This window comes from Budorcas taxicolor, chromosome 19 (assembly GCF_023091745.1).
Source record: "Budorcas taxicolor isolate Tak-1 chromosome 19, Takin1.1, whole genome shotgun sequence".
Classification (NCBI taxonomy): domain Eukaryota; kingdom Metazoa; phylum Chordata; class Mammalia; order Artiodactyla; family Bovidae; genus Budorcas; species Budorcas taxicolor.
In genome coordinates this window covers 44,042,458-44,050,213 of record NC_068928.1, presented here as the reverse complement: position 1 = coordinate 44,050,213, position 7,756 = coordinate 44,042,458, and the positions used below count along the sequence as shown (strand labels likewise).

At 40.1% G+C, this 7,756-nt stretch overlaps 1 pseudogene; it reads left to right on the top strand.

The window, feature by feature from the left end:
• Positions 1-1,765: 1,765 nt before the first annotated feature.
• Positions 1,766-2,737, top strand: LOC128065189 (60S ribosomal protein L5-like; annotated as a pseudogene).
• Positions 2,738-7,756: the final 5,019 nt, after the last annotated feature.

Below are 7,756 nucleotides of genomic sequence, written 5' to 3'. Positions count from 1 at the left end.
CTGCGAGCCACAATTAGTGAACCCCTGGGAGGCAACTGCTGAGCCCAGACTCCCTGGAGCCCATGCTCCACACCAGGAGGCGCTACCACAGTGAGAAACCTGTGCACTGCAGCGAAGAGCAGCCCCCAACTAGCCCCCGCTGGAGAGGGCCCACGAACAGCAACCTAAGATAAGTAAGGGAAAGTGTGAGTGTAAAATCACTTCAGTTGTGTCTGACTGTTTTCAACCCTCTGGACTGTAGCCTATCAGGCTTCTCTGTCCATGGGATTCTCCAGGCAAGAATATTGGAGTGGATTGCCATGACCTCCTCCAGGGAATCTTCCCGACACAGGGATCGAACCCATGTCTCATGCATCTCCTGCTTTGGCAGACAGATTCTTTACCACTAGCACCGCCTAGGAAGCCCCAGATAAATGAATAAATTATTAAAAAAAAGATTTGCTGAAGATCATACTTTTTAATGGGGTACAGATCAATGATGGGGATTTTACAGCAATGCTCACAAGAACCAGTTGCAATTGCTAACAGAAGTATGACTCTGAGACAATAATTTTTCCTGCAAACTATATTTTTGGGGAGCTTTTTTGCCCACTAAATTAATGTGCATACAATATAAAAACAGCTGATTGATTTAGGAAAACTAGTTATAGTTACTAGAAGAAAAGAGAAGTAATGATCTCTTGAACTAAAACTCAAAGTCAATTATTTGGTATTATGTAGAGTAAATCAAGACTCTGGTATTAAAGATTTCCACCTTAAAATTTTTTTCCATCTTAAAAAAAAAAAATCAAGACTCTGGTAAAAAAAATTTCTACCTTAGGGACTTCCTTAGTGGTCAAGTGGTTAAGGATCTGTCTTGCAATGCAGGGAACACAAGTTCAATCCCTGGTCAGAGAACTAAGATCCCACTTGCCTCAGAGGAGCTAAGCCTGTGTGCCACAACTAGAGCTGACGTGCTGCAAGATGCAAGGAAGACCCTGCATGCCACAACTAAGACTCAACACAGCCAAATAAATATTAAATTTTTAAAAAGTGTTAAATTAAAAAAAAAATTGTACCTTAAAAAAATTCTCTTTCCCTCTCTCCATTGTTCCTGAAAATTTCCCAATTTTAATGGATCATCTTGATATTTTACTTACTAACTTTATGCCTAACTAACTTTATTTTTGTGAGTGGAGTAAATTCCACCAATTTTGGAGCAGTTTTGGCATACAGATAAAATCCTCAAATAAACAGTACTTGGGTGGGACTTGCCCACGTATGATGTGGTTTTGTCTGGTCATCTGTTCTGATTTAGGAGAAAGGAGGGCTCCCAGTGATTAGCCCCGGTGGGAAGCTATTTTCTGTACTAGTGAGCGCTGCTCAATGATCTTCAAAGGGAATTAAGGGGATTGTGGTGATGTGGTTTGCAGGTCACCCCCACTGGATATTAAGATCAAACTGCGCCTGGAGAGTTCAACTGCTTTTGTTTACCCAGTACGCCCAGCCTCACATACCCCCCATCTTGATTATTTATTTTTGTTTGTTGAGCTTTCTTTTTGGCTCTAGGGAAATATCAAACACTGGACAGGGAGAGGGAGTTGTATGGATCATGACCTTGATGTATTGTTTAACCAGTGCACTACTAGAAAACGTTTTCAGGAATTGCCCATGCTGGGAGAAGTTACTAAAAAAACTGAAGCTTTCCCCCTCACACAACCCTCCGGAGCCGTGCTGGTTCTGCAGCTCTGTGGCAAGCCGCGGAGTCGGGGTTCTGTTCCACAGGATGGGGTTTGTTAAAGTTGTCAGGAACAAGGCTTACTTCATGAGATACCAAGTGAAATTCAGAAGAAGGCGAGAGGGCAAAACTGACTACTATGCTTGGAAACGATTGGTAATCCAAGATAAAAATAAGTACAACACACCTAAATACAGAATGATTGTTCATGTAACGAACAGAGAGATCATTTGTCAGATTGCTTATGCCCATATAGAAAGAGATATGATAGTCTGTGGTACAGCATGGTACAGCTTATGCTCATGAACTCCCAAAATACGGTGTGAAGGTTGGCCTGACAAATTATGCTGCAGCATATTGTTCTGGCCTGCTGCTGGCCCGCAGGCTTCTTAATAGGTTTGGCATAGACAAAATTTATGAAGGCCAAGTCGAGGTGACTGGAGATGAATACAATGTGGAAAGCATTGATGGTCAACCTGATGCCTTCACCTGTTACTTGGATGCAGGACTTGCCAGAACTACTACCGGGAATAAAGTTTTGGGGCCCTAAAGGGAGCTGTCAATGGAGGCTTGTCTATCCCTCACAGTACCAAACGATTCCCTGGTTATGATTCAGAAAGCAAAGAATTCAGTGCTGAGGTACACCGCAAGTACATCATGGGGCAAAACGTTGCAGATTACATGTGTTACCTGACTGAAGAAGATGAAGATGCTTACAAGAAACAATTCTCTCAGTACATAAAGAACAACATAACTCCAGACATGATGGAGGAGATGTATAAGAAAGCTTATGCTGCAATACGAGAGAATCCAGTGTATGAGAAGAAGCCTAAGAAAGAAGTTAAAAAGAAGAGGTGGAACCGTCCCAAAATGTCACTTGCCCAGAAGAAAGATCGGGTAGCTCAGAAGAAGGCAAGCTTTCTTAGAGGTCAGGAACGAGCTGCTGAGAGTTAAACCAAATCACAATTTTCTATCAAGATTTTTCAGATAAGACAATAATAAACTTATTGAACAAGCAAAAAAAAAAAAACAAACTGAAGAAATATATACATTTTACCTTAATTTTCACTTCTTTCTTAAAAATGTTTATTTTTGGTTTACAAAGATAATACTGCTTGGTATAAATAAGTTAGACAAATAGGTTAAAGAAAAAGAAAAAGGAAAAATATCCCTAGAAATTCCATCATACTTTCAAAGCCGTCAATCTCTCTTTTCTATGCATATGTGTACACATATACACACATACATACACAAGCATGTATGCTAATTTTCTTCCCCAGATCACAAAAATAGAAACACTGGGACATATTTGAAAATGGTAGTGGTACTATCTCCATGAAATGGTGCTTAAAGATTATTTTTATTTTTAGTTTCTGTTCTGACAATTGTGAAATTACAATTCACAATTTATGTAGGCGAGTTCATATGCTATCACATTCATGTACATCTTTGTGTACGTGTGTTTCATTAGATTCAGAATTTATAAAAATTTTATCCTCCCTTTGGGGATTTTGGTTATTACATTGTTTCTTCGAAAAATATAAGCGATCAGGACACACTATGATATAAATGACAACCCACTTCAGTATTCTTGCCTGGAAAATCTCATGGACAGAGGAGCCTGGTGGGCTATAATCCGTGGGATCAAAAAGAGTCAGACACGACTTAGTGACTGAGCATGCATCCCATGTTCACCAGACAGTATTTTATGGATATCTTTCTATCTGTAGACTTAGAAGGATATCTATCTATCTTCCTATGTCTCTATCTAGCTACCTGTAGAGATCTATAGTCCTTTGAAGCATTCCCTTACACAAATGTTCTATAATTTATAATTAACCCTCAAATTTGTTTGATTATAAAAGTAAAACATTTTGAGACACTACAGAAATATACAAGGTAAGTTTCTTCCCCCAGTCCTCCCCACTCCCTTCTGGGAGTATCCACTGTTGATAGTTTGGTATGTATCCTTCCAGACATTTTTACTTTTGATACAAAAAAAGCAAGCAATATACAGTTTTTAATTTATTTTTACAAAAATAAGGCCATTGTAAGGTGTAAGATGATTCTGCAGCTTACTTTTTCCAGCCAATATCATGGTACAACTTATATCAGGGTACATAGTCTTTTTAAATGACTTTGTAGTATTTCAGTAGTATGGGTCAGCCTTCTGTTGATTTAACATTTAAGTTTTCCCTCCAATTTTCACATTTTATTTTTGTTCACTTGACTTATTAACTCAATGATTAAGTCATAATAGTGGAATTTCTGGGTTGAAGAGCAAGTTCATTTAATAAACTGATAAACAAGCCAAAATGCCCTCCAGGAAAGTTCTATATACTATTTCACTTCTTTACAAAAATGCAGAGAGGATCTATTGTCTGGCAATAATTTTTTTCTTCATCAATTTGGCCAGCAATAAATATACTTTCCTTGTTGATTTTATTTCTATTTCTGTGATTACTGATAAGGTTAAACATATTCTCATAAGGTTAAACATATTCTCTCACCATTCAGTTTTTCTTACACTCATTTCAATAGAAATGATTGGCTTTCTCTTATTAACTTGTAAAAGTTCTCTCTATATCAGAGAAATTAGTTACCTATCATATGAGCTGCAAATATTCTTCCAATTTGTCATTTGTCTTTCAAACTTGTTTATAGTAAATTTTGCCATATAGAACATACAGAACTTGCCTTCATTTCTGTGTTTTTTTGTGTTTGGTCAAATTGATCAATCTTTTTTTTGTTGTTGTTCCAGGGCTTCATGTCAAGTCTATAAAAAGAGACCCCTCATCCCAGGATTATACAAAGTGCTACCATATTTTCCTTCCAGAACTCTCACACTTCCATTCTTCTGCATTTAACCTTTTAATCCATCTGGATTTCATTTTTGTATAAACTGTGAGGTATGAGTCTAGCTTTAATTTTTTTTCCCAAATAGTTAGCACTTGTCCCAACAACATTTATTGAACAGTTGAATAATCCATATTTTCTGCCCTGATTTTTATTGTCTTATTTAGCAAATACTAATTTCCCAAAAAGGCTTCGCTGGTGGCTTAATTAGTAAAGAATCTGCCTGCAAAATAGGAGACCCAGTTTTGATCCCTGGGTTGGGAAGATCCCCTGGAGAAGGGAATGGCAACCACTCCAGTATTATTGAGTGGAGAATTGCATGGACAGGGGAGCCATTTGAATCTACTTTGGACTCCGTTATGTTCCCTTGTTTTATCTACTGTTTAATTCCTGTGCCAATAACACACTGTTTTAATTTCTGTAGCTTAAAAATATTTTCTAGGAGATTTCCAGGCAGTCCAGTGGTTAGGTCTCCAGGCATCCACTTCCAGGAGCATAGGTTCAATCCTTGGTAGGGGGAATAAGATGTCACAAGCTGTGTGGTGTGGCAAAAAAAAAAAAAAGAAAGAAAAAAATCTAGGGTTTTGGTAGGGTTACTCCTTTAAAAATACTAGTTTTTATTTCTGCAAGTTTTAAAAAATTTATTTGGTGTTGGAGTATAGTTGATTAACAATGTTGTGTTAGTTTTAGATGTATAGCAGAGTGATTCAGCTGTATATATATATGTATATATATACACACACATGTATCCTTCAAATTCTTTTCTCATTTAGGTTATAACTCCACAAGTTTTTAATTGAATTGAAATTCATATGACATAAAATTAACCAATTTAAAGTAAAAAATTCAGTGGCTTTTAGTAGATTCCCATTGTTGAGTAAACAACATTTCTAAATAGTTCCCAAACATTTTAATCACCCTAAAAGGAAACCCCATCCTACTAAACAGTTTTCCCTGCTTCCCCCATCCATAAATTTTTAACACAAAAAATTGATCTTTTATTATACAACCTCAGATTTCCTATCTTCTGTGTATTAAGGAAGCTTAAAATTTAAGACCAAGTTCAGGATCACGGAGAAGACTTCCCTGATTAAGGCCTTACTCCAGCATGCCTCTGCATACCCCCAGCTTGCTTCTTCATCCCAGCCTCCCAAACTCAACTTGGATTCTGTTGATCTATTAAACTGCTTTGTGATTCTCCTAAAGTATCTGTGACATTTTTCTCAAGCAACTCCTCAATAATCTTGTAAACCCACTTTTTTTCTCTTCTCCAGTCCACCCTTGGAGCATCCAGCCCTGGATTTACAGTCACATTCTCATTAAATTCTTGTTGATTGATTGTTATAAAATTTTCCGTATTAGACTCAGCAGGGTCCCTGGAGGCTGTCCGGAGCATGATTTAAATGAGAATTAAGAGGGAATTAAACATACACTCTTTTACTTTCAGATAATATGAAACCATTAGCTGCCATATATAAGTGCCTATTTACTCTCCTGTCATACACGCTGTTGGAGAAGGCTATGGCACCCCACTCCAGTACTCTTGCCTGGGAAATCCCATGGGCGGAGGAGCCTGGTAGGCTGCAGTCCATGGGGTCGCGAAGAGTCGGACACGACTGAGCGACTTCACTTTCACTTTTCACTTTCATGCATTGGAGAAGGAAATGGCAACCCACTCCAGTGTTCTTGCCTGGAGAATCCCAGGGACGGAGGAGCCTGGTGGGCTGCCATCTATGGGGTCGCACAGAGTCGGACACGACTGAAGTGACTTAGCAGCAGCAGCATACACATTGTCTCATTTAATCCTTACAACAATCTGCAGTGGGGGTTTACTGATGATACATCTCCACAGAGGTAAATAACTTCCCTAAAGTCCCTGGGCTGAATGTCAGATTCAAGCTTGGATGTCGGGTTCCCCTGACTATCTAGCACTTTCTAGCATGCTGTGTTGTCCCCACAGATCAACCCTCCTTCGGGGGAATGGCTACCCATCCTAGTTCACTTCCACTGTTACAGTCAAGGTTGCTTAGAGGAAACATCTAAGCACGCCTCCTGAGGTATATGATTAGGACAGCCAAGGAGTACCAAAGAAACGCCCCTTTCCTCATACAGGACTTTACTTCATGCCCTGTCTAATCTATCAGGGATCAGTGGTGTCACCCTTGCTTCATAATATTCTGTGTCCCGAATGGAGTCCCATGTTGGCTGACCCGGCTGTTTTTTGTTTGCTTGCTTTGTTTTCTATTTATTTGGCTGTGTTGTGTCTTGGTTGTGGCATGGGGGACCTTGGTTACTGCATGTGGGATCTACTTCCCTCACCAGGGTTGGAACTCAGGCCCCTGCATTGGGACCACAGAGTCTTAGCCACTGCACCACCAGAAAGTCCCTGGCTCACCTGTTTTAACTGTCTCCTTGGCTAGAGCTGGAGCTGCTATCTGCAGCTGAAGCCTCAACTGCAAGCCTGGGAGACATCATTAGCCTAAGGGGATGTTTGGAGTGCCATCTCTTCTCAATCTGCTCACCCAGCATCCTCTAGGAAAGGTGTGAAGCTCAGGGATGTCAGAGAGCACTATTTGGAGACATTAAGTGTAAACAAATCAGAAACATGAGGACTGGCTTCCCTCAGAAGAAATTCACATTTTAAAGTGGAAAGAAAAATAAATGGGACAACAATCAGCTGGGCTTGGAGTATCGCAAGGCGGGGTTATAGTACATCAGCAAATCCTAATCACACAGCCCCAGCCCCCCACCCCCAACAGGTGCAGAAAGACAGCCCACCTCTGGGCTCGTATGGTCCTGGGTCTGTGTTCTCAGGTGACAGAGGCCCCAGATGTGAAAGCAGGAGGCGTGGGTTCATGGTGCAGCAACACCACTTAGCACCCCATGTGACCTTTGTAACCTGCAATACACCTGATCCTAGTACATTTCGTCTGTTAAACAAAGAGGAGGTTTATGATGATAGGATCTTTCTTACCTGATGAAGTTTTTTATGACATTATGGTTACAGTTTAGTTCAGTTTAGTTGCTCAGTCGTGTCAGAGCTCAGTCGTGTCAGCTGCTCAGAGCTTAGTGGCTCAGCCGTGCCACGCCATGGACTGCAGCACGCCAGGCTTCCCTGTCCATCACCAAATCCTGGAGCTTGCTCAAACCCATGTCCATTGCATCGGTGATCCCATCCAACCA